Consider the following 26,525-nt stretch of genomic DNA (forward strand, 5'->3'; position numbering starts at 1 on the left):
GTCAAATGCCTTTTCTGCATTGATTGATAAGATCCTGTGGTTCTTGTCTTTTGTTTTATTTATGTGCTGGATTACATTGATTGTTTTTCTAATGTAGACCCATCCCTGCATACCTCGTATAAATCCCACTTGATCGTGGTGAATTTTTTTTTTTTTTTTTGATATGTTGTTGAATTCTATTGGCTAGAATTTTGTTCAGGATTTTTGCGTCTATGTTCATGAGGGACACTGGTCTGTAATTTTCTTTTTCTGTGGTATCTTTACCTGATTTTGGTATCAGGGTTATGCTGGCTTCATAGAATGAGTCTGGGAGTATTTCATCCTTTTCTATGCTCTGAAATACCTTTAGTAGTAGTGGTGTTAACTCTTCTCTGAAAGTTTAGTAGAATTCTCCAGTGAATTTTTCAATTATCTTTTCAATTTCTTCTTTTGTTACAGTTTTATTTAGTTGCTCTACCTCTGTTTGTATTAGTTTAGGTAGGTAGTGTACTTCTAGAAATTTGTCCATTTCCTCTAGGTTTTCAAATTTGTTAGAGTACAGTTTTTCATAGTATTCTGTTATGATTCTTTTAATTTCAGTTGGGTCAGTTGGGTCTGTTGTGATAGCACCCATCCCATTTCTTATTGGGATTATTTGTGTCCTCTCCTGTTTTGCTTTTTTCAGTTTGGCCAATGGTTTACTGATTTTGTTGATCTTTTCAAAGAACCGGCTTTTATTCTTGTTAACTCAACTGTTTTTCAATTTTCTATTTCATTTAATTCTACTCGTTTGCTTTCTTCTGGTGCTCAAGGGCTTCTTTTGCTGCTCTCTTTCTATTTGCTTGAGTTGTAAAGTTAATGTTTTGATTTTGGCCCCTCTTTTTTTTTTGGATGTGTGCATTTACTGCTATAAACTGACCTCTGAGCACTGCTTTTGCTGTCTCCCAAAGGTTCTGGTAGGATGTGTTTGCATTCTCATTTGATTCTGTGAATTTCTTTATTCTATCCTTAATTTCTTTTATAAACCCAGTAGTTTTTGAGCAAGGTGTTCAGTTTCTATGCTTGATTTTTTTTTCCTTGCTTTTTCTGTTACTGATTTCTACTTTTATGGCTTTATGGTCAGAAAAGATGCTTTGTAATATTTCAATGCTTTGGATTCTGTTAAGGCCTGCTTTATGACCTAATATGTGGTCTATTCTGGAGAATGCTCCATGTGTGTTGGAAAAGAAAGTATACTTGTCTGCTGTTGGGTGGAGTGTTCTATATATGTCTACGAAGTCAAGTTGGTTGACTGTAACATTTAAATCTTCCGTGTCTTTATTGAGCTTCTTTCTGGATGTTCTGTCTTTCACTGAAAGTGATGTGTTGAAGTCTCTCCTACTATTAGTTGTGGAGCTGTCTATCTCTCTTTTCAATGAAGAAAACACATTTCTAAAACTGTTCTGATAATTCCAGAATTTTTTACATTTGTATTTTAGAATAAAATTTAACTTCTCTGGCTATTTATAGTCACTTCTTCTATAAAGACTTGGAAAAAAACAGTAGTGTTGCCTAGTTAAGAAACATTGCTACACAGGAAACTAATAATAGGAAATGCAATTTATAGCTGTTAGTATAGTGCACCACTCCAAAAAAAAAAAAACAACCATGAGGTTAATGAGATCTTGTTGAGCCAAGCTTTCCTGAAAGCAGGATTGCTAGGTAATGTGCAGTAGAGAAAAAAGATACTCAACAAAGTGGTGACACCAACAATTATTATAAATTTCTATGTACTGATTTAGTACCCTATGTACTGAATTAGTATGTACTCTGAAAATGAAATACCTTACCACTAATTTCTTATAAAAGTCAACATGGACAAGCATTAATTTCAAAAGTAATAATAAAGAATTAAGAATAGTTTAAAACATTAATATGCATGCATATAAGTATTTCTTTGGGTATATTATCAATATTATAAAATTTAAATCAGCATGTCATTTCTGCACAGTTTGGCAGTTTTCTTTTTACACTGGTTTGACTTAAACATCAGAATTTCAAACATTCAGAGGTTAAATTAATCTATAGAGCCCTTCTTACAAATCATTAATTAATACCAGTAGAAAACAAACCAAACCTGATGCCGTCAAGTTGATTCTGACTCATAGAGACCCTACAGGATAGAGCAGAACCGTCCCATAATGCCCCCATAGGGTTTCCAAGGAGTGTCTGGTAGACTTGAACTGCCAACCTTTTGGTTAGCAGCCGAGCTCTTAACTACTGTGCCACCAGGGCTCCAATACCAGTAGAGAAAGGATGCAAACATCAGTCACACACTTTTTTAATATAATCTAATTTTGAAATTTTCATTGGCTTTTAAACTAGTAATAGCATTATTCATTTAAACAATGAGATAAAAATAGGAAGACCAGAAGTCAGCACTTAGAGCTGGACATTAACCTATCAATATTTCACCAAGAAGCCTTGTACAACAGACTTGACATTAACATTTTCAAATGTATGCTCCAACCATATGTCCCCAGCATCATGTGACCTGTGTAATTGTTGTAGGATATAGCTAGCAAACACAATCAGTTTACTGGAAGGCACGTGTTACAGAGTTCTATATCCAACAAAACAAAATTGAGCTCTGTCAACTGGAGAATGACTGACAGGTAGCTTAAGAGGGAGGAAAGCCAATTGTCTTTCATCCACTCTGCATTTCTCTTTCTGTGGGGTAATCACATGAGCTTGCTCTCTCATCTCTCCCAGTCAGTGTCCATCTATAACCACCCTGAACAACACTGAAGTCTGTTATCTAGGGTTGAAGGTAAAGACAGAAGGAGTTTTAGCAACTGCTTTCAAAGAATTCCATTTTATCCTGCTGGGAATATCACCGGGCATAAAAGTTAAATCAAAACTCGTCCAATTGAAGTTAGTATTACAGATATGAATGATGCTCTCTGCCATAAGAATCGCACTTTTTTATTCAATTAGTCTTGTAATAATTTTGTCCATTATCAGTAAATGAGATACTTACCCTTCTAAGAGTCCTATTCATTATGATTTTAAGTACGTTTGTTAGGAATCAAAACCTTGTTTATTTTGAAAGTGTCTCTACAGTGAGAAAGAAAACTGGTCACTCTTTGTTAATTATTGAAAGAAAAACACACACAAATCATATTGAAGAGTTTTTAAAGAAATAAAATGATAGGTATTTTATTTTTTTAACTTAGAGATTGTTTTTGTTTTCATAAATAGTGAAACTCTGAATTCTAGAAAGAATAACTTACACTTACCCTACCAAAAAAAAAAAACATAAGGTTTTCAGTGACTGAATTTTCAGGGCTTTCTTCCAAGGTGCCTCTGAGTAAACGCAAACTGCCAACCTTCCGGTTAGCAGATGAACACTTAACCATTTGTGCCACCCAGGAACAGTGATTTACAGAGAGTCAAGCAACTATGAAGGTCCCTGGATGGCACGAACAATTTGCACTCATCTACTAACCTAAAAAGGAGCCCTGGTGGCACAGTGGGTAAAGCACTAGACTGCTAACTGAAAGGTTGACAGTAGAAGCCCACCAGCCACTCTGCAGGAAAAAGATGTGGCAGTCTGCTTCCATAAAGATTACAGCCTTGGAAACCCTATGGGGCAGTTCTACTATGTCCTATGGGGTCGTTATGAGTCAGAATCAACAGCGACGGGTTTGGCTTTTGGTACTAACCTAAAGGTGAGCAGTTCAAACCTACCCAGTGCACCTGGGGAAGAAATGACTGGCAATCTGTTTCAGTAAAGATCACAGCCAAGAAAACCCCAGGGAGCAGTTCTACCATGTAACAAACTCCACCATAACGAGTTTGGGTTTTTTTTTCTTTTTCGAACCAACTAAGAGGTGGCAGAGTCAGTGGCACGACCACTCTGTTATTCTTGGATGCAGTAATTTACAAATTAAATAACAGGACACTGGAATCAGGCAGATAAGAACTAAAATCCTGCTCCACAATTTTCTTCCAGTTACAATTCAGGCAAATTAAGCTCTCCGAACTTGAATTCCCACATTTTTATAAATGATGTACTCAAATGTCAACTGCCTAATTCCTGCCCTAACTTTTTTTTCTAATAGTTTTGTATATGAAATACTTCGACTGATACAGACTTAAGGGTACTCGTAGCATTATTATCTCTAAATAATAAAAAGTTAATTAAGTCAGAAGCACACCCATGTTCAATGCAGTATTATTCACAATAGCAAAAAATGGAAACAACCTAGGTGCCCATCAACAGATGAATAAACTATGGTACATACACACAAAGGAATACTATGCAATGATAAAGAACAATGATGAATCTGCGAAACATCTTACAACATGGATGAATCTGGAGGGCATTATGCTGAGTGAAGTACGTCAATCACAAAAGAACAAATACTGTATGGGACCACTATTACAAAAAATCATGAAATGTTTACACACTGAAAGAAATAATTTTTGATGGTTATAAGGGAGGGGAAGGATAGGGAGGGAAAAACACTAAATAGACAATAGACAAGTTTTAACTTTGGTGAAGCGTAAGACAGTACACAATACTGGGAAAGTCAGCACAACTTGATCAAGGCCAAGTCATGGAAGCTTCACAGACACATCCGAACTCCCTGAGGGACCGAATTACTGGGCTGAGGGCTGGGGGGACCATGGTCTCGGGGGACATCTAGCTCAACTGGCATAATATTGTTTACAAACAAAATGTTCCACACCCTATTTTGGTGGGTAGCATCTGGGGTCTTCAAAGTTTATGAGCGGCCATCTAAGATACTCCATTGGTCCCACCCTGTCTAGAGCAAGGGAAAATGAGGAAAACCAAAGTCACAAGCGAAAGATTAGTCCAAAGGACTAATGGACCACAACTACCACAGCCTCCACCAGACTGAGTTCAGACAACTAGATGGTGCCTAGCTACCATCACCAACTGCTCTGACAGGGATCACAATAGAGGGTAACAGACAGAGCTGCAGAAAAATGTAGAACAAAATTCTAACTTACAAAAAGTAAGACCAGACTTACTGGCCTGACAGAGACTAGAGAAACCCTGAGAGTATGGCCCCCGGACACACTTTTAACTCAGTACTGAAGCCACTCCTGAGGTTCACCCTTCACCCAAAGATTAGACAGGCCCATAAAGCAAAATGAGACTAAATGGACACACCAGCCCAAGGGAAATGACAAGGAGGCAGGAGGGGACAGGAAAGCTGGTAATAGGGAACCCAAGGTAGAGAAGGGAAGAGTGTTGACTTGTGGGGTTGGCGACCAATGTCACAAAACAATATATGTATTAATTGTTTAATGAGAAACTAATTTTCTCTGTAAACCTTCATCTAAAGTGCAACAAAAATAAAGAAAAAGAAAAAAATTTAATTAAGTCATTTAAAGACAAAAACTTTTAATATAAGAGTATTAATACTCAAAGCTAAACTCATTACACTATTTCAAAATCTTCTTCATACTACCTGAATGTATGAAAAACTTTTTAAATGGCACAGGAACAGCACTTTATAAATAATAATCTAAGGAAAAACTATACTATGGAGCCGTGGTGGTAAAGTGGTTAAGAGCTCAGCTTCTAACCAAAACATCAGCAGTTCGAATTCACCAGCTGATTCATGGAAACCGTATGGGGCAGTTCTACTCTGTCCTATAAGGTGGATAAAGAAGTGACTCGAAAGCAACAGTTTTTTATACTCTCTTTTCCCTCAGAAGAAAATCATTTTTTGAACTCTCCAAAGTAAGCAAAGAGAGTAACACAATGTTAGACAAGTGTAAAATAAGAAAAACTCTACTGCATCAGCATATGGAAACTGCAGAGACATGTAAAATCATTCTACAGAAGAATGAGGATTTGGGGAGGAGCTGATCTAATTACAAGATAATTTACATAGGCCATTTTATTTGGTTTTGATTTTTAAATATTTTTAAATTATGAGAGAGAAAATGATTTACAAAAAAATTTGCTTAAATATACTACTATGCTATAAGTGATAGTAATAATAAAAGAAAAGTCAACACAAGCCAGCATCATTAAACGGTACCAAAAGTTTTAAAAAAAATTCTATCATGAGAGAAAATGATACAACTAAGGTCATCCTTAGCTAAGGTTTCAATGACAATAAAGTGATTACTGGTTATGCAAGCCTTTTGTTCCTACTTCAGACAACTGGAAGCAACAGCTGAGATCATAAATATTTTCTATTTCATTATTAAAGGCTTTATTCCTTGCTAAAAATAGGAACGGGTGATTCCCAATGCCACCAACAGACTTTTTTCTACTTCTGCAAGCAGAGGCAAATAACAGGCTCAGATGAAATTTTCTAAAAATAAAAAAATAATAAAACACACATATATAATCTTATGTGTAATAAGAATCTTCCGTTCTGAATTTAAAAAGCCGTTTACTCTCCTAGTTATCACCAAAATACTCAAAAACATATTCAAATTTCTACCTGTTAATTGAGTTATTTTATAAATACAATAAACTATGGTGGTTTACAACAATGGTTAACTTTTTTTTTCCTTCTTCTTATTGGTAATGGTGGGATATGAAGCCTATTCAGAAAAACATTAATTAAGATGTAATGGACTATTTTGTTTCCATTCAAAATTCCAATAGCTTTACCGAGTCCCAAATGGTGTGAGAGAGAGGAGGGGGTTAACTTATTCTCACAACTAGATAAATGTAAATTAAAATTGGCACTGCCGTTTAGACACTGAAATGTTCAGTTCTGGGATTCTATTAAAGGTGACAGGAATAGGTTTTTAATTTTTTATCTTAATGCTGTAGTGAGCAGACCAAGTTGTAAAGCTAAGCCTGCCATGGGAGACCTAGGAGTTGTGGCTTGTTCCTCACCAGTTCAGACTAAACTTTATTTTTTAAATAATATTTTATTGTGTTTTTGGTGAAAGTTCACACAGTAAATTAGGTTGTCATTTGACAATTTCTATGTCAACTGTTCAGTGACACTAGTTACATTTTTCACATTGTGTCAACATTCTCTTTAGTTATGTTGTGGTTGTTCCCTTTCCAGTACTCTATTTCCCTGCCCTCTTACCTTCTCATCTTTGCCTTTAGAGTAAATGTTGACCTTTTGGTTTCATATAGATGGTTTCTTAGTAGAGCACTGTACTTACAGGTAATATCCTTTAGTTTGTGTGGTACTTTGTTGTTTCACTAAAAGGTGATCTCAGGGGAAAGTTTTCATTCAAAGTTTAGAGAATGTCTCAGGGCGATAGTCTCAGGGAGTCCTCTGGTGTCAAGTGATCTAGTCAGTCTGGCTTTTTTTTTAAAAATAAGAGTTTTTTTACATTTTTCTCCCATTCTATCAGGGATGATCAGTGAGAACAAGTCAGTACTCGTAGCTGGGCACCCTCTAGTTCTTCTGGGCTTAGGGTAGATGAGGCTGTGGTTCATGCAGTCTATTAGTCTTGTAGATTTGCTTCTTCTCTGAGACTTTGGTTTTCTTCTTACTCTTTTGCTCCTGACGAGTAGAGACCAATAGTGTATCTGAGATGGCCACTTACAAGCTTTTAAGACCTCAGATGCTACTCACTTTGCTAGGTTGCAGAACATGAACTTTGTGAACTATATTATGCCAAATGACTGAGTTGTCCCATGAGACTAAAGTCCTAAGCTAGACTTAACTTCAGATGCCTCTTAAAAATCACTGAGGACTCCACCAAGCTTTTGTTTAGTTGATGTGGGTTACATCTACTGATATTACCCATATTAGAAATTAAAACTTAGAAAAATTTTAAACACAAGTATACACAAGCACAAAGTGCATTAGTTATCAGAGCGATGATGACATCACACATCGCTTAGCTTACAGAAAACTCGACTGTACATTTGTGAGCGAATGAGAGTAAAAAGGCCAATAATATCTTAGAATTATCATGAAAATAGGGGTGACCACAAGGACACCTAAGAGGGTTTCTGGGGACCACACTCTGAGAACCATAGGACATAAGAATCAAGTATCCTGTCTATTATCAGCCATGTACAATCATCCTCCTGTTTCATTAATTAGCTGGAGCAGAAGAAAATATACCAAGCCACCTATAGCATCCTATTTACAGCTTAGTAAAACAAATAAAAAAGGGGGGTGTTTTCATTGATTAAAACTTTGGCAACAATTTATATCTAGGTTATTAATTTTCCTGTTTTTGAGTGGTTAGAAAGAAAAGTCAGATTAATATTGATGATGATGATGAGAAGAATAGCTAACATTTATAGCGCATTTAGTACAGGCCTTTCACATATATAATTCCTGTGGTCTTTACAACCCTGTGAAGTAGGATTAACCTGGTAAAGCAGCTACTCTAAAACATAAACAGTCAAAAGGCTTCCTAGTCTGTACGAGGTAAAAAAATCAACAATAATTTTAAATGACAAAAGCAAAAATTTTATCTATTTGGGAAATAAAGCAAACAGCAAATCAAAGAATAATAAACTAAAAGAGGGAACCACAACTTTTGTTGAAGAAAACAATGATTGATTCAGTTAAGAATGCTAACATCCCTAGTGTAATTGAACCAACAATTCAAGTCACTGGAATGCTGTTTGTGAAATCTCTCATTTAATACGGGCACTCATACTTGGACCAATCTGATGTGCACGACTTGTACACGGTGAGCTACTCAGATAAACAAAAATATTTGTTTAAAACAAACAAACAAACAAAAAAGGTTACTGAACAGGAAGAACAATGCAGGATTCCAGATTTAGAGTTAATGCAAACAAACACTATGCTCCAACACGTAAGAAATTATTTGTTCTTGCATTACCCAAGCAACCAGAATTTCCCCCACAGAAAAACTATCACTCAAATTGTGATAAATATGAACTCATCTGAAGGTATGAACGACTAGAGCAAGCAAATATTAACTCTAAATGCCTTATACATTTTTCTTGATATCTTGAAAATAATACTGATGCTTTAAGTAAGAAAAAGTTTTGTTTTACTAACAAAACTCTAAAATGTATTGTATGTGTGTTTTGTTTAAGTTAGGTTGTGACTTAAACAAAAATTTTATCATCAAAACACAATTTCAGTCTCATTGCCTTCTACTGCGCTGAATACGTTCCTTAAGATTCTAAAAAGAGAGATGTGTAGGAGGTGTAGGATCAGATAATTTCTAAAGGCCCTGCCTCCCAGCTCTAACATTTTATAACTGTAAACATTTCAATAAAATTTTATAACTCCTGAAGACACTCAGCCCGTTCAAGCATTACGTACATCAAGGTCTGGTATCAGAACTCAATAGCCTACTTAAGAGGTGAGATGAGTCAACAGCCTGCAATCATGGTATTCACAAATTCAACAGGAGTGGTGCTAACTCTTAGAGCGCTGACATACCAAAAAAAACAGTTGCCTTGGAGTCAACTCTAACTCATGACGACCCCATGTGTGTTAGAGTAGAACTGTGCTCCACAGGGTTTTCACTGGCTGATCTTTCTGAAGTAGATCACCAGGCCTTTCCTCTCAGGCACCTCGAACCACCAACCTTTCGGTTAGCAGCCAAGCGCGTTAAACATTTTGCACCACCCAAGGACTCCAACTGACATCCAGTCACTGTGGGATGCGCTGCCAATGTGCCCAGCTTAAAATCTTCAGCTTCCTAGATTTCCTTACAGCTACAGATGATCACCTAGCACAGGTGTATCTAGTAGAGGTAGCTAATGAGAAATCCATGGCGGTCACTGGATGGTTTCGGGGAAATTTTATTGAATAGAAGTCTCAGCTGGCAGCCTCTCTTGAGACTTCTGCTCTTCAATTCCCCTTCTTTCTGCCTGGGGCACAGGCAGGATCCTTGGAGGTGAACTGCCATCCTCAAACACAAAGACAAAGCCTCGCACTAGGGATGAAACTAGAAGGCGCCAGCGTCCTTGATAATCTCTCCTGTAGCTGCCAGTCCAGCCCTGGATGGCCCAGATACATGCCCTTCTTGTGATGGGAGATAAACACTCCCATTTGGTGAAGCCACTGAGGTCACATTCCCATGTTACATGAAGCAAAGCTCAGTCCTAACTGATGCAGATTTTTCCAAGCAAGAAGGTGACTCGAAAAAAGTGCAATAAGATGGGTGAAAATGAACTAATTAGTCACTGAGCTTATCTTAACCAGTGTGACATCTTATTACAACTTTGTTGCTGTCCGCCTGTCATCTCTTACACACGCCCTCACAAAGTGATTGTTTTCTTTATTTAACAAATGAGTAAATAAAATCTAACTGCTACTTCTGGTATTAAAGGTAAGAGATGTTGCAGCTGTCTGATTTAATGATGTGAGGCAATGTAATCTAAAATTTAGTATTAGTTGCAAAGCTTTAGATATAATGTTATATGTTAAAGGGGTCGCTTAAAGTTTTCCACCACATTTAACTTATTGGGGGTGGGGGGTGCGCATTATATCATTACAAATTTTGGAGATTTAAAATAGGCTCTGTATGTCACATCAGGAATTTCAAGGATCTACTGCAGTGATGACTTAGGGAATTAACAAAGTCAACTTCAAGGAAGGCTCTGAATTGTATTTGCTTTATGCACCCACTTCTCAGAAAATGCTAGCAGGATTATAACTAATCCAGAAGTTTTTCAAGAGGGGCTGGGCCACTCCCTAGGGAGTGTTTTGAAATTTCAAAGGCAACTTATTTTCCAGTTTAGTCATGTCTGAGAATACTGAGATGATTTTTTTTTTAATTATAAACTACTTCCTTTTTATTTATCTTTAATTTCATAGATCATTAATTAGCCTATAATAATTCTATAATATTAATATTACATATTAAGATAATGTGTCCTAAGATATAAGAACTCATGCACTATATTTTTCTATCTCCCCGCATATTACATTTATAGGTAGATTATATTTTCTATGAATTTCAGGATACCAAAAGAGAGTTACAAAATATTTATAAAAAGGGGGTATTGTGTCTGAAAATTAAAAACCACTACTTTAAACAATGAAAATCAAATGTTGTTAATTTTCCATAAGACACACATTTTTCTCTGATCTCAAACCTTCCCTGCATTCACTGTTACATTTAATAGACATCCCTGCTCTTCCAAGATTCCGATCCAATCACCACCAGATGAACACATTTTTTCGTAATTCCTTTATGTCCTCGGAGACCTCAAATACACCATACGTCATGATTCATTAGACAGTGTTCCTACTACAAGGAGCCTGGAAATCTCAGCATTTCCCAGGAATCAAACAAACATGCAAATTCCAAAGTCATGCGATTCCAAAACAGGGGCCTACCACAGTGACTAGAAGGAGCACAACGGTTACTCACTTGGCTGCTAAACAAAAGGCTGGCAGTTTGAATCTACCCAGCGGCTCTGTGGGAGAAAGACCTGACAATCTGCTTCCATAAAGATTACAGTCTAGAAAACCCTGTGGGACAGTTCTACTCTGTCACTTGGGGTCACTACGAGTCGGAATCACTCCACAGCACCTAATAACAACAACATAGTGACTAGATGGTGTAATACAGCTGAAAGCTCATCAAAAACAGGCTTTAAGACCTTATTCAAGCCATTTAACTTGGTTTCAGTTCCCTCAAAGGAAAAGTGAGAGAGTTAAACCCAATTCTCTAGAAAGATTTTCTTGGGCTTTATTTAACTGTGACTCCAAGATTAAGTACTTATGCCAGTGCTACATTTAGACAGGAAACCCCAGACTTAGACATGGAAACTCCCTCTCCCCTGCCCTTGGCACAAGTACTCTCTTATGAAAGAATGATGATAAGCCTAAAGGACCTTTATGCTCTTTAAAATAAAAATATTTATAAAGATTGTCAGCAACAAATGTCATAAAAGCCAAGTTCATAGGTAGCCATTCAGAGTCACTAGCCATTCTGGTGCCACCTGGACAAATAATTTTATCCAATACAGTTTCTACAAGACTTCTTACGTATGAACATCATCATACAACAAAAATGATTACTTAAAAGTATTTTAAATGAAACTAAAACAATTCTGTGAACCCACAAATTCTTAATAAATCAGACTCAACATCCCAGAATATTTACTTTACAAGATCTATATAAGCTTAATATTACACAGAAATACAATGTTTATAATTAAGACTGATAACCAGTAATTTTAAGTAATCTTAATTAGAACCCAAAACCAAACGCACCGCCATCGTGTCAATTCCAACTCATGGTGACCCTACAGGACAGAGTAGAACTGCCCCATAGGGTTTCCAAGGCTGTAAATCTTTACAGAATCAGACTGTCACATCTTTCTCCCATGGAGCGGCTGGTGGGTTCAAACTGTTGACCTTTTGGTTCGCAGCCAAGTGCTTTAACCAATGCACCACCAGGGTTCCTTAACCTTAATTAAAGGAGACTGTAATTTCAATGCAAATTTTCTATTAGATTTTAAACCCTTAGGATATAATTATTAAGTGGTAGGCTTCCCGCCCTCAAAATTGGGTGTAATGGAAAGCTTTGTAGACACAGATATGACTTGAAGCCCATCTTCTACATATATATACAAAGGGCATATTCTATGGAATAGGATTAGCTTTCTCGATATCTGACCTCCCAGGCCTCACGCATAAGCTTATCTCTCATACTTCATAACTTAAAGAAGAAGTGTTTCTCCACCATGCCTGGATATCGGCAGCACTTTCAGAAAATTATCTACTTGCATCTCTCCCAGTAGACTCTCTAACAGAGGGGTCTGTAATGGGCCTGCCTACCAACTCTCATCGAGTTGATTCAGACTCATGGCAACCCCATGTATGTCAGAGTAAAACTGTGCTCCATAGGGTTTTCACAGCAGCTAATTTTCTGGAATTAGATCACCAGATCTTTCTTCAAAGGCACCTCTGGGTGGACTCAAACCTCTGATCTTTTTAGTTAGTGTATTAACTGTTTGCACCATCCAGGCACTCTTGGGATGGGCCTAACCAAAAACCAAATTCTTTGTCATCAAGTCGATTCTGACTCACAGCAACCCTACAGGGCAGAGCTGAACTGTCCCATAGGGTTTCCAAGGTGGTGGCTGTAAACTGTCAACCTTTTGGTTAGCAGCCAAATGCTTAACCACTGTGCCATCAGAGCTCCAGGATGGGCCTAGGCATCTTTATTTTCTCCTAAATCAGAATCTGCAAAGAGTGAGCCAGGGAATATGTCTTCTTTTTCAATCTCTGCAGGTGACTTTGATGTGTAGTGGCAAATAAATAAGAAGCAGTATTAGAGACGTTTGGATCAGGAAGTAAAAAGCAGGGCCTCCTCAAAGTCTCAACCCATTAGTTTCAACGGGAGTCCTTGAAGAAATGTATTATGAAAAAAAAAAACTATACTTTAAATATGCAAGCTCACTTAGGTGCTACGAGGACCAGCACCAAATCCAAAACAAAATAATAAGGTTGGTTGCCTCTGGCCTCTCTTCCTTAACCCACTTCTACCTCAAAGAGGTTTTTGTTTATTTGCTTGTGTAACTTTCTCTCATCAGGAGGGTTCTTGTTTGTTTCAGGTTTTAGGAGCTGTTAGTAGTCAAATTAGGGAATCTTTAAAAGCTAACTCAAGTCAAATTAAATTGTCCATAGAACCACACTGCATTCATTACATTTTAGGGCAAGAAATTTTTAAAAAGACTACCTTTCAAAGGGGAGTAAAAAAGAATAGGGGTGGGAAAAAAAAGGGCAAATGCATTTGTTGACCATACAAAATGACAGGTAACCAGATGGCAGTTGGATTTCATTTCGCTCCTCCATTCACCCCCAATTTAGTTTGTCACCTCCCAGCTGCACTAATCAGGACTCTATTGAAGGAGATGGTTGAGTGAATTTATTGGAAACCAAAGAAATCACTACAGAAACAGTCTCAAAAACCCAAAGATAATCCTGTAAGCTGACCAGTGTCAAGATCTGAATACTAAAACATACAAATCCAAATTTAGATACTTCTATGAAATTTTATTTACAGTGAAATATGTCACTGTACAGTTTCTCTGCATCCAATGCATAAATATGAAAGGAAATCTAGTTTTCAACATCATCCTCCCACTAAAACAACCTGCAATCAATTAACGTTGTCAGCAGCAAAACTCAATTTTCTCCCCTGCGTGTGGAGGTGAGCGTACAGAACAGATTGATAATTCCCGTTGAGAGTGAGGCTAAGTGTTTCTAAGCAACCTTGCTCCATCATCTTCTCTGACAAAAACAAGGGAAAGAGTTTGAACTGCAGGCTGACGGAGCTCTGAATACTAATGACTAGGCAAAGAGACGTGCTTCATTACTGACTTCGGGGGGAAGAACATGGGAGCTGCTTCTAGCTTTAAATAAATTCTAATTAAAACTTAGTATGCAGTTCATATAGCTGAACCCAAGCCTACATATGAAGTTCCTTCAGTGACTGTCCATTCCTGTGAAATAGGTTCATTAATATACATATATAGTTTAGCAAATGGTTTGTGTGTGTTTTCTGGAAACTACTTGGAGGCAAAAAATATATATAGCTTCCAAATATGTCCATTTATTTGCTGTGGAATTTGTTTAATCCTCTTAGGAACATTCAGACTGACAACATTCTTAAATTAGCATCTCTGCCCGAGAGACCTCTCCAGCCACATACACTGAGCTATGTGACAACTCGGAATCAAAACTAAAAACATTTCAAATGGTCGGTGAAGCTGCTGAAAGTGACAAAGCACAGCTGAATGAATCCAATTTGAACGAGAATTAAAAATGTTTTTTCTCTTCACTGCTTTTCTTATCTTTCCAAAGCCATCACTATTGCTCTTATAAAATTGCTGCCACAGAAGTCATCTTCCTGTCTGTAAAACGGGAGTGAAAAATCATTTTTCCTAATGAAAACTCCCCAGGACTACTAGAAATATATACAGATGATATACTTCATACTACATATTTTCAAATTTGTAAATCAGAGTGTTATGCCATTCAAGGATAGGAATCATTTAATATGTCAAATGCTACTAAGATAAACTTTTTAAAAACGTAAAACTTCCTCAGAATACTTCAATTACTGTTCAGTAAAATTATCACAGGAAGAATACAAAGATTCAAATTGTTTCTAAAACATAGCAACCCCTTAAATTTTTTTTTTTTAATTTTTAACTGAATCATCTTTTGGGTGCACTAAAAAAAATTCTATTTAGAGAATGGTTTATAAAGAAGTTATAAAACTATCCACAGTAGTAGCTGGGTAAAACTTCATTTCTTATTTTGATAATTATTAAAACTTGACATTTTCCTTAAATTAAACAAGAACGTATTCTTATGCCAAACAGTAATCAAATCATCAAGGAATAAATTTGAAAATAGCAAGAGAAACTAACATTCATGAAGTATACACTATGTGCCCAGCACTACATTGTATATTTACATGCATTGTCTCATTTTAGTCTGACAACTCTGAGGTGAGTTCTATTGTCACCATTTAACATAAGGAGAAACCTGGAGCTAGGATTCAAACCTGTCTACAGAGTCTGTACCCTTGTCAACTCACATTCAACATTCCCAGCTTCTCAAATAGGCTCAATCCCTGAGGTAGTACACATCACATCCATTTCTAAGAGTAGTTTTATTAGCAGTACCCTTAAGTCTACATGTCTTATACGACCTGGACTTTAATGTGGACAGCATTTTTAATTTGATTTTTCTGACTCAGTTCAGGCTGAATTTATACTATTGATAGGAGGAGCCGAGGGAGAGGGAAGCGGAGAGCTGCGAAACATATACAATTTCAAGAGATCTGCTTAGTTGGAGATAAAAGAAAGCAAGTAACGAAACCACTTCTTGCTGTCAACAGGCCCCCGACTCATGGTAACCCCATGCGTAACAAGATTGGACTGTTGTGGTCCACAGGGTTTTCACTAGCAAATTTTCAGAAGTAGGTCACCAAGCCTTTCTTCCTAGCCCATCTTAGTCTGGAAGCTCCACTGAAACTTGTACAGCATCACAGCAACACACAAGCCTTCAATGACAGATGGGTTGTGCATGAGGTGCACTGGCCAGGAATCGAACCTGGGTCTCCTGCATGAAAGGTGGGAATTCTATCACTGAACCACCACTGCCCTCATAAACGACTTTAGCAACGTCCTTCTCAATAAGCCCTGGCACCTCTCAGCAGTAGCATGGCATGAGGATGAACAGCTCAGGCTCGGCATCCACCAACCCACCTGCACCTGTGGCTTCCCATCACCTGCACCACTCACTCCAGATGACCTGGGATTCTTCAGCTGTGAAATGGGTGTTCTCCTTGAGAGTTCTTGTAAGGATTAAAAGAGAAAATACACATAAAGAGCCTACTTCATTGCCAGTCACTTACAAGGCACTAAATACAACATTGCTACCATTTTCATTAAAGAAAACAATTTTAAATTCTCCAATTAAAACCATATTCATAAAATCCCAAAATGCACTTTAATCTCTTGCTGAGAGTTGTAAAATTATATTTCTTTTAAAGGTTGTATCTATTCCCTGTCCTTTTAACTAATCCTAGCTGTTATCCCCAAAACTCTTCTAAAAATTTGGAGTCTCCCACATTTTAAACTTTAAAGCTTGAAATTATGATCAAGGTTGGGCACAGAAAGATTTACACCATAATTCAAAGAGTAAACAACAAAGATTACAGTAGTAGAATCAACTCTAACCACAATGTGTTGAGGATGGGTGCCATAACTTCAACAACGTTAGCTGCCAATACAATGAAATATGTAGGTACTATCTGCATACCAATGAAATTTAACATCATAAAGCAGGTTGATGTGATTCATTTACTGACTCATTAAGTGACTCCTTTACCCTCTCTTTGTCTTTAAGTAATTTAGCACATTTATCATTAATTTCTAACAGAAGATGTAGAATATGGTCCGACTATGGAGTAATATTTTTGTTTCTGCTTTTTCCCCCCACAAAATATAGGTGTCATGTTAAAAATAAGCTTACATTCCTGAACTCATAAGTATTCGGTGTCTTAAATATTTCTTGATTAGAATTTCTTTTTAAAAGCTAATGATTATTAAATTGCTTAAATATAGGATATGAACTAAATATGAATTAATACTTATTTGAGATTTTGGGGAAAATATGTTCTAGAAATTATTTTTAAGTTACTTAAAGAGAAAAACATGGCACAGACTTACAGAATTTCAGCAGTGAGAGAAAATAGTATTTTAATTCAACCCCTTGTTTTAAACATGCACACACTAAGGCGTCAAAAGACACGTCAACTTGCCTGATTTCATACATTGTATTTTAATACGAAATCTAGAACTAAGGTCCAAGTGCTTGAGGAGCCAAGACTTCATCTCTCCTGGTATAGAGCTGAACCTGACGAAAACTGACTGTGGGAAGAAATTGAGCATGCTGGCAGGGCTGTAAGAAGCAGTGCTGGAAAAAAAGGGATTTCACTGGTTATAGATGAGAAATAGAATCTCCCAGTAACAATATTATGGGTAATCCCTAAAGTGGCTAAAAACTACGATTTGGCATGCTTGACAACTGAACCATGCATGAGTTGATTCGCTGGCTAACTAGAAGGCATTCTTCGTAACACAGCAAGCTGTTTTCCCAGTATCTCCACAACTAAAGGAATACAAAGAATATAAAAGCTGATAGCAACTATTTAAAAATTTACACCAAGAACCAAAAAATGCCTGGGTAGAAATATAAAAACGTGATGGAAGTTTCATTATTTGAATTTACTGCGAATTCAGTTTTCTTAAAAGTTGTGCTGTAAAACATACTGTCCTTTCCTGTTCCAAAGAACATTTGAAGGAAATAACAACTTGCTTAAGAGTGTTCCCAGAATTTTCTTCTGTTCTCTGAAGCCAAATCTTAGACCCTTAAAGAAACGGTGGACTGCCTAGGCAATTTTTAGTTTCATTACAGAATAAGGGGGGAAAATTACATAGAAAACTATGAGAAAATAAAGCACAATTCTAGCATCTAGCTGCTTGCATTTTCTCCTGAAGACTCTGGATATAAAGTGGAAATTAGGAGCACACAAAACTAGTGTTGGGGTTATTGGTTACAAAATGACCTGTGAGAACAAACATGCTCTCCAATATACTCCTGGAGCCCTGGTGGCACAGTAGTTAAAGTGTTTGACTGCTAACTGAAAGGTCGGAGGTTCAAATCCACTAGCCGCTCCTTGGAAATCATATGTGGCAATTCTACTCTGTCCTATAGGGTCGCTACGAGTTGGAATCAACTCAACAGCAACAGGTTGCTTGTTTGTTTTTTAATATACTCTTGTATTCTCTTGCTCAAATGAATAAAGTACTTATTCTAATGCATATGTATATATACATGAAGAATAAATAGTTCACAACAAGATCCTAATTAACCATTATAAACTGACGGATACAGCTCAAAAGCAAATGAACTGACTGCAGAGGCATCTACACTGCTGATCTGTTGTGCTATACACAATGTGGGACACAGCCTCAGAGATGGAGATGTCTATACTGACATCCATTTCCCCTTCCTCCTTAGTAAGAAAACGCTGATATTTAGCTGAGCAGTCACATGCTCAGGTTGTAGCTAAAATGCGTGACGATAAAAGCAGGAGTGCTATTTGATACTTCCCAAAAGCCTCCTAAGCGGGAAGCCATGTGCCCTTCTTCCTCCCTCTCTTCTCATGCCTGCGATGTCATGGATGAAGCTCAGGCAGTCACCTTGGACCATGAGGTGATGTGATAAGGATGACATCAACTTGAGAAAGGTTTCTGGTTCTCTGACACTGGGGCCATCAGACATACCAGGCTCTGGGCTGCCAACTGCTTCACTTCTTTTACATAAGAGAGAAATAAACTTCTAGTGCGTTTAAGCCACTGTTGATACCAGATTCAAAGCAATCGCTTCTCAAAAATATACAGCCAAGAAGGCTGCTACTCTAAGTAACAGGATCACAGAAACACATGTTTCCTGCTTTCATTGTTATCTTTCGGTTTTGTGCTGTTTTTTGTTTGGCAGCCTTAGTTAGTGAGATTGCTAAGCACATCATTACAAGAGTGTTGTTGTTAGGTGCTACTGAGTCAGCTCATAGCGGCTCTATGTACAACAGAACGAAACACTGCCCAGTCCTGCACCATCCTCATAATCACTGCTATGTTTGAGACAAATGCTGCAGCCACTGTGTCAATCCATCTCTTTGACAGTCTTCCTTTTTTTTCGCTGACCCTCTACTTTACCAAGTATGTTGTCCTTCTCCAGGGACTGGTCCCTCCTGATAACATGTCCAAAGTACGTGAAACGAAGTTTTGCCATCCTTTCTTCTAGGGAGCTTTCTGGCTGTACTTCTTCCAAGACAGATTTGTTCGTTCTTCTGGCAGTCCATGGTATATTCAGTTTTCTTCACCAACACCATAATTCAAATGCGTCAGTTCTTCTTCAGTCTTCCTTATTCATTGTCCAGCTTTCCCTTGTATATGAGGCAATTGAAAATACCATGGCTTCGATCAGGCGCACCTTAGTCCTCAAAGTGACATTCTTTGCTTTTCAACACTTTAAAGAGGGCATTTGCAGCAGATTTGCCCCGTGCAATAAGTCATTTGATTTCTTGACTGCTGCTTTCATGGACATTGATCGTAGACCCAAGTAAAATGAAATCCTTGACAACTTCAATCTTCTCTCCATTTATCATGATGTTGCTTATTGGTTGAGTTGTGAGGATTTTTGTTTTCTTTATGTTGAGGTGTAATCCATAATGAAGGCTGTAGTATTTGATATCCATCACTAAGTGCTTCAAGTTCTCTTCACTTTCAGCAAGCAAGATTGTGTGATCTGCATAACGCAGGTTGTTAATGAGCTTTCCTCCAATCCTGATGTCGAGTTCTTCTTCATATAGTCCAGTTTCTCAGATGATTTTCTCAGCATACAGACTGAATAAGTACGGTGAAAGGATACAACTCAGATGTACACCTCTCCTGATTTGAAGCCACACAGTATACCCTTATTCTGTTCATACCACTGCTTCTTGGTCTATATACAAGTTCTGCATGAGCACAATTAAGTGTTCTGGAATTCCTATTCTTTGCAATGTTATACATATATTATATATATAATATAATGTTATATATATATAATTTGTTATAATCCACACAGTCGAATGGCTTTGCATAGTCAACAAAATACAAGTAAACATCTTTCTGGTATTCTCTGCTTTCAGCCAAGATCCACCTGACATCAGCAATGATATCCCTCAATCCACATCCTCTCCTGAATCCAGCTTGAATTTCTGGCAGTTCCCTGTCAATGTACTGCTGCAAATGTTTTTGAAACATGAAGAGAGAAAATGGTCATTAAAAAGACAAGAAAGAAAGAAAAGACCAAAATGGATGTCAGAAGAGACTCTGAAACTTGTTCTTGAATATAGACCACCTAAACTGAATGGAAGAAATGATGAGATAAAAGAGCTGAACAAAATATTTCAAAGGGCAGCTCGAAAAGACAAAGTATTATAATGAAATATACAAAGATCTGGAGTTAAAAAACTAAAAGGGAAGAACATACTCTGCATTTCTCAAGCTGAAAGAACTGAAGAAAAAAGTCAAGCCTCGAGTTGTAATATTGAAGAATTCTATGGGAAAAATACTAAACAACACAAGAAGCATCAAAAGAAAGATGGAAGGAATACACAGAGTCACTGTACCAAAAAGAATTGGTCGATGTTTAACTATTTCAGGAGGTAGCATATGATCAGGCACCAACGTTACTGAAGGAAGAAGTCCAAGCTGCACTGAAGGGAATGGTGAAAACAGGGCTCCAGGAATTGAAGGAATACTAATTGCGATGTTTTAATAAATGGACGCCACCCTAAAAGCACTCACTTGTCGATGCTAAGAAACTTGAAAGACAGCTACCTGGCCAACTGACTGGAAGAGATCCATATATGTGCCCATTCCAAAAGAAGGTGATCCAACAGAATGTGGGAATTATCTAACAATATTATTAATATTACACACAAGTAAAAAAAAAAAAACTATAGGAGTAGCTCTTTACTATTTGGAGTCCCTGCCTTTTATTTTGCTTTGTTTTATTGAATGTTGCATCATATAGTCAATCAGTCCAGCCTTCTAAATTGAGGAAATGGAGCTCAGTCAATCCACATTTTAGACAGAGTTAAGAAACAGACATTAAAAAAAACATAATGAGGAAATCTTACCTTCTCGAGGTCACCGCACAGATGAAATATGAGAATATATGCGAATCTACTCTGTAAACACTAAAGTACCATACAAATGATATTAGTATTGATTCTATGTTAAAGTAATCAAGAAAGGAAAACAGACCATTTTCTCTACCAGAAGCAGAATGTGCATTACAATCTTCTGTCACTTCAATGCTCCAAAATTTTCTATAAAATTAATGTTTTCAAAGAAATCAATGCAAACTGGAGACTAATTTTAATTCCTTCATTTCCACCTATTTAATTCATATCAATAATGCTACCATTTCTAGATATTGTATTTATTAGAGCCTTTAGTATATATAAATCATACAGTGTGACAAATTCTTAGTATCACTCAGATTACAAATCCTAGGCTTGATGTACAAATGTGGCTTGATATACAAGTGTGAAGATATGAAAATGTCTAGGATACCTTATGGATTTTTCAAACTAAATTATTTCTTCTTGGTTCAAAGCAGACAGGAATTTGTTGAAGTGAGCTCATTAAGCCCAAAGGGCAACTCATCATTACTGCTTTAGAGATTGAAATCTTACCCTGCTAGTCCATGTAGACATATCACTTACTGCCTTCTAAAATGAAGAACGAGCTACTGATGTTGTCTCAGAATACTCCATTTCAAGGGTCTTTCCAGCATAGTAAGGAGAAAAGAGCTTTGTGGTTGGAGTAAAGACCCATGGGTTTTAATTCCACTTTAGCCATTTACCATCTATAACATACTTAGTAAGGCACTGAAACTTCCCTAAGCTTAAGCCTCAACACGTGCAAAATGCCCATATGATAAGCTGCCTGAAACACAGATTCAGATGGTAGTCCTTGGCCCCTCCTCATCTCCTCTCAAGCAGCTGTGCTCAGTACCTTGAGGAAGAAAGGTAGACGGTGCCCAGGTAATCGAACGGTGAAAATCCTAATAATTCACACGTAAACAAACAGATGTCACCCAACTCAGCCAATGCTCATGTGTGTCTCTACAATATGTACCTACTTTTTCTTTATTTTCTCAGTTGAGAGACATCTGTTTTGAATTTTCTTCCTTATTACAGTAGATGTTCTCACTTCTTGGTTTATCCAATCAGAATGTCATTTAGACTGACAAAATATATAACACTATTCCAGGATTACTGCATGATACTTTCTCATCATACGGACTAAAAAACTGTAAGTTACTTGTAGTTCAGATTCATATCTAATTCATGGAATAATCAACTGTCATTTTACTGTCCATCTCCTAAAACAGTTATCTGCCCATTAGATTTTTCCTTCCCTCGATCCCACTGAAATTATTTGATTTTTTCTCCCAGATACATTAGTTAGCTTTTTGCAAAGAAGACATCTATTTCATCCTTTGCTGTTATACTAAACTTGCATGTTTGACCCTATTGTTTCATTCTCGATAATGCTCATAAAGACAAAAGGCACCACAGTCACCATTACCTGTTAATTTCATTAATAGACTGCTTGGCTAATTCTTCCAGATCATTAAAGAAAATATGCACATTATCTTGCGGTTCTCTTCAATTTGATATGTTTTCAATAATCACAACTCTTTGGATAGTTTATTATACATTTTCCATCCCTTACATCTAATTCAGTTAATTTGTTGTATAAGATTTCAAGAAAAATTGCTTTCTCGAAATCATGATATTTAAATCTACAGCCTTTTTTTTAATCAAGTAATTCTATAAAGCTATCAAGGAAAGCAATCAAGTTTTTGTATGATGATTACTACTTTAAAGTCTTTGGTCCTAGTTCCATTATCTTATAGATGTTTATACATTCTTGTTAATGTTTATTTCATCAGTCGATTAGAAACCGAAATTAAACTAACTAGATACTAATTTTTCTTTTTAAAAAGAATCTATTAAATTTCTCCTGTTAATTCTTACCATTTCCAGTACTAACAACTCTGTAAGAAGAAAGAGACGACAATCATGACCTATGGGTATGATTTCAGAGGTTACTGGGCACACATACTTCCTATCATTCAAACCGTTCTGCCTTATTGCTTGGAGGCTTGTAAAATCCATAATGTTACAACTTGTATATTTTTAATAAGGTGGAAAACAGTAAAAATGGTTTGTTATTTGTGTAAAATTTGCCTTTGCTCATAACTAATTCTAGAAGGGCACATTTTATTTTAAAAACAAAAAAAACTAACAACATTGATTGCCTGGTAAGAAAGGTAACTGAATGGCTTGCTTGGAGAGGACGGGGTCACATCTTCTGAATTCTGAACCACATGAAGGCATTACTTACTCAAAAAAATTCAAGGTATCATTCCAGACCTAGAGAATCAAAATCCTCCACAAAATTTCATCTGCATTTTTAAAAAGCTATCCGCCCTCCCCCCACAAAGTTCCATGATACTCAAGTTTCTATGAGAAGAAAACAGACTAGTCATAAATCAAGTAACTATTATTTTAATGCAGGTTTTCAGCCCCACCTGAAGGACATACTATAGCAACAGGACACCTGGACATAAAGATATGAGAAATAAGGTAGAAAGAGCCAAAGATATAAAAGAAGTAACGACCCTATGGAAACCTGATCACTTTCCTTCCAATAATTACTTGATTAAAGGAACTCAGTGTCAAGGATTTGGAAAAGCACCAAGAAAGAACCTGGCAGGATGAGCAGAAATATACCTCAGACCACTTCCATCATACCTCACGTTTCTCCTTCGGCTAACCTTAAATGAAAAACATTTCCTCCACAGTTCACCTTAATGTAAAGTTGGGGAGGAGAAGAAGCAGGGAAATAGTGAGACGGGCTTGAAAATGTCTGACTGACTCCAACAGTATACATGTTCCCGTATAGATCAACTGACAAATCCAAACATACACGTAACCAAGTTTTGTGTTATTATTATGATTGTTCACTTCTGAAAAATGGAATGAATGCTGCTCCCACAGTTAAATACTACCATTAAAAAGCAGGCAGACACAGCATTATCTAAAGGACAAAAGGAGCATAATCATCATTTGCCAGAGAAATTCATGTGTCATGGCCTAGATTCTTTGAAACTTTCAAAAGGAAGGAGAAGTTATAGATTATAACCACTGTGATATGGATGGTAATATTCTTGGTTTTGTACACAGAGATATTTAGACTGTCAAGAGAAATTCACTTTATTTATATATCCTGAATGCTAATGTTTTCTCATGTCCTGACAGCAGTTTTGTGCAAACATTATATAAACCCATGATTAGTCAGACGTATAGGGATTTTACCACTAGCCAATAAAGTAATCATCTTACAAGTCAGCACAGCTAAGTGCCCTGGGATTGTCTCCATTAGCCCTCTAGCACCCCGCTCAGGACCACTTCGCCGGCATGACAACAGTGCAGCTGCACAGCCCGCATGCTTGGTGTCATGCTCTATTGTTGCTATCTCAAAATTCGTAATAATTCTTGAACAAGGGACTCACATTTTCATTCTGCAACTGGGACCTGAAAATTATGGAGCCAGACCTGGCTCTCAAGGTGTGGTCTGAGAACCAGCAGCATCAGCATCACCTGAGGAACATGTTACCCAGTTGCTGTTGTGTCAGTTCCAACTCATGGCGACCCCATGTGTGTCAGAGCAGAACTGCTCCATATTAAACTACAAAGTAACCTAAAAATACATATAATAATGTGGAGGTGTCCCTCAAGGTTTCTCCTACAGAAATGCTGCCTCTTTAAATGATTTGTTAGATGTACAAAGCAAACCTCATAAGCTCTGTGGGCTAGTAGCTGCATGGGGAGATGATGCACGGCAAGTGACCCAGATGCCTGAAAAATTTTCTTTCTGTCCTTACTGTGGCCATTTATGACATCTGCCTTTCCTCCTTCCGCCATTCAGGCCTAACTGACACCAGAAACCATTCCTTCTGGTGCAGAGATGGGTCTGCATTGGCAGGACAGCTGGGAAATAGGGACAGGAGGAACAGGAGAAAATAAGCCCTACACACCATTCTTTTGCCCCGGCCCAGTGACCTCCAATCCATCATCAGGGCCAGCTTCCTTCCCAGGCCTTCTACCATTTCCTCACTTCAACATCTACCTACAGTGATGAAGTACGGATTTTTTTTAGTCTGGGCCTTCCTTCCAAAGAATAAATAAATCTTACTTTATTTCTCTGTGCGTCCAAAGGTTGCCCATTACCTAGAACTCAGCAAGTGCTTGTAATTAATAAGTGTGATTTTTCTGTTTTTCTATTAGATATAAGTGGGGGAGTGGAGAAACATAGGAAATCAGGAGTAAGGGTCTTTATCCATTCATTCAACCAACATTTGAGTGCTACCATACGTCAAGCACCATTAAATACACAGGGGATATAGCCGTGAACCAGACAAAGCCCCTATGCATGAGCTCCTATTACACTAAAAAGATAGTATCTGATAGCAATAACACACAGTAAAATGAGAATCAAAAAAGGAGGATGTGACGGAGAACAATTCGGTGATCGGGGAAGACATCTCTGAGTGTCAAGATTAAATACAAGCTTCAAGACAAAAGTAGCCCAATATTCTAAAGCCAGGGGAAGAGAATTCCCAGCGGGGAGAAAAACAATTACAAGACCCTAAGAGAGAAATGAACTTGGTAGGCTGAAACAGCAAAAGAAATCCGTGTGTCTAAAGTGTAGGCAGGCAAGGTACCAACTAGTGGTGCAAGATAAGCCGGATCATTGAGAGTTGAGGTCAGGGTCAGAAGTTTCTCTGTTCATTGTTATGAAGCTTAAGACCTGAACCTGCCTGCTTCAGGGACAAGACAAAGGAGTCTTGCGTTCTGTGCTACAGAGGTCCTAAGTAAGACACGGAAGATGGTAATAATCAACAGAGAAGCCACAGGATCACTGTGCCACGGAAGAGAGGAACAATGACTGGAAGTACTGACAGACCAAGACTTACAATACACTCCAGGAAGCTCCATCATTCTTAAGTTCTTCACTCCCTTTCCCAAAATTTGTGTCCCCAACTTTTAGTCCTACCCCAAATCAACCTTCAGGAACTCCAAAATATCCTCCAAATTAAGAAGAAATAACACCTACTCCTCACTTATTGACGATCTCGTTATCCAACATTTCACATCTATGACAATAGTAAAAAAAATGTAGTACATGACTATTTTGCACATTGATGACATATGTCTGGCAGTAACTAATGCTGAGGTGCGAGGTGAGTGTAAAGCTGGCTGTGATGATTAAGGTTATGTATCAACTTGGCTAAGCCATGATTCTCAGCTTGACAGTTATGTAATGATGTAATCTGGCAATTATATAGTGATATAGTCATCCTCCATTTTCACGTAACACTGATTTTTGCATAATGACCTGGTCTTTGGAACCTAACCATATCGGTAAG

The 26,525-nt window shown here is 37.4% G+C and overlaps 1 protein-coding gene and 1 non-coding gene across 9 annotated transcripts in view; both read right to left on the reverse strand.

Moving 5' to 3' along the window:
• Window positions 1-26,525, reverse strand: part of PARD3 (par-3 family cell polarity regulator) — a 651,375-nt gene that overhangs the window by 521,156 nt on the left and 103,694 nt on the right. The gene's annotated exons all lie outside the window — the stretch shown is intronic.
• Window positions 15,990-16,060, reverse strand: TRNAE-UUC (transfer RNA glutamic acid (anticodon UUC)). The gene has a single exon. It is a non-coding gene; the product is annotated as a tRNA-Glu (tRNA).

The sequence above is a fragment of the Trichechus manatus genome, unplaced genomic scaffold, assembly GCF_000243295.1.
Source record: "Trichechus manatus latirostris isolate Lorelei unplaced genomic scaffold, TriManLat1.0 scaffold00195, whole genome shotgun sequence".
Classification (NCBI taxonomy): Eukaryota; Metazoa; Chordata; class Mammalia; order Sirenia; family Trichechidae; genus Trichechus; species Trichechus manatus.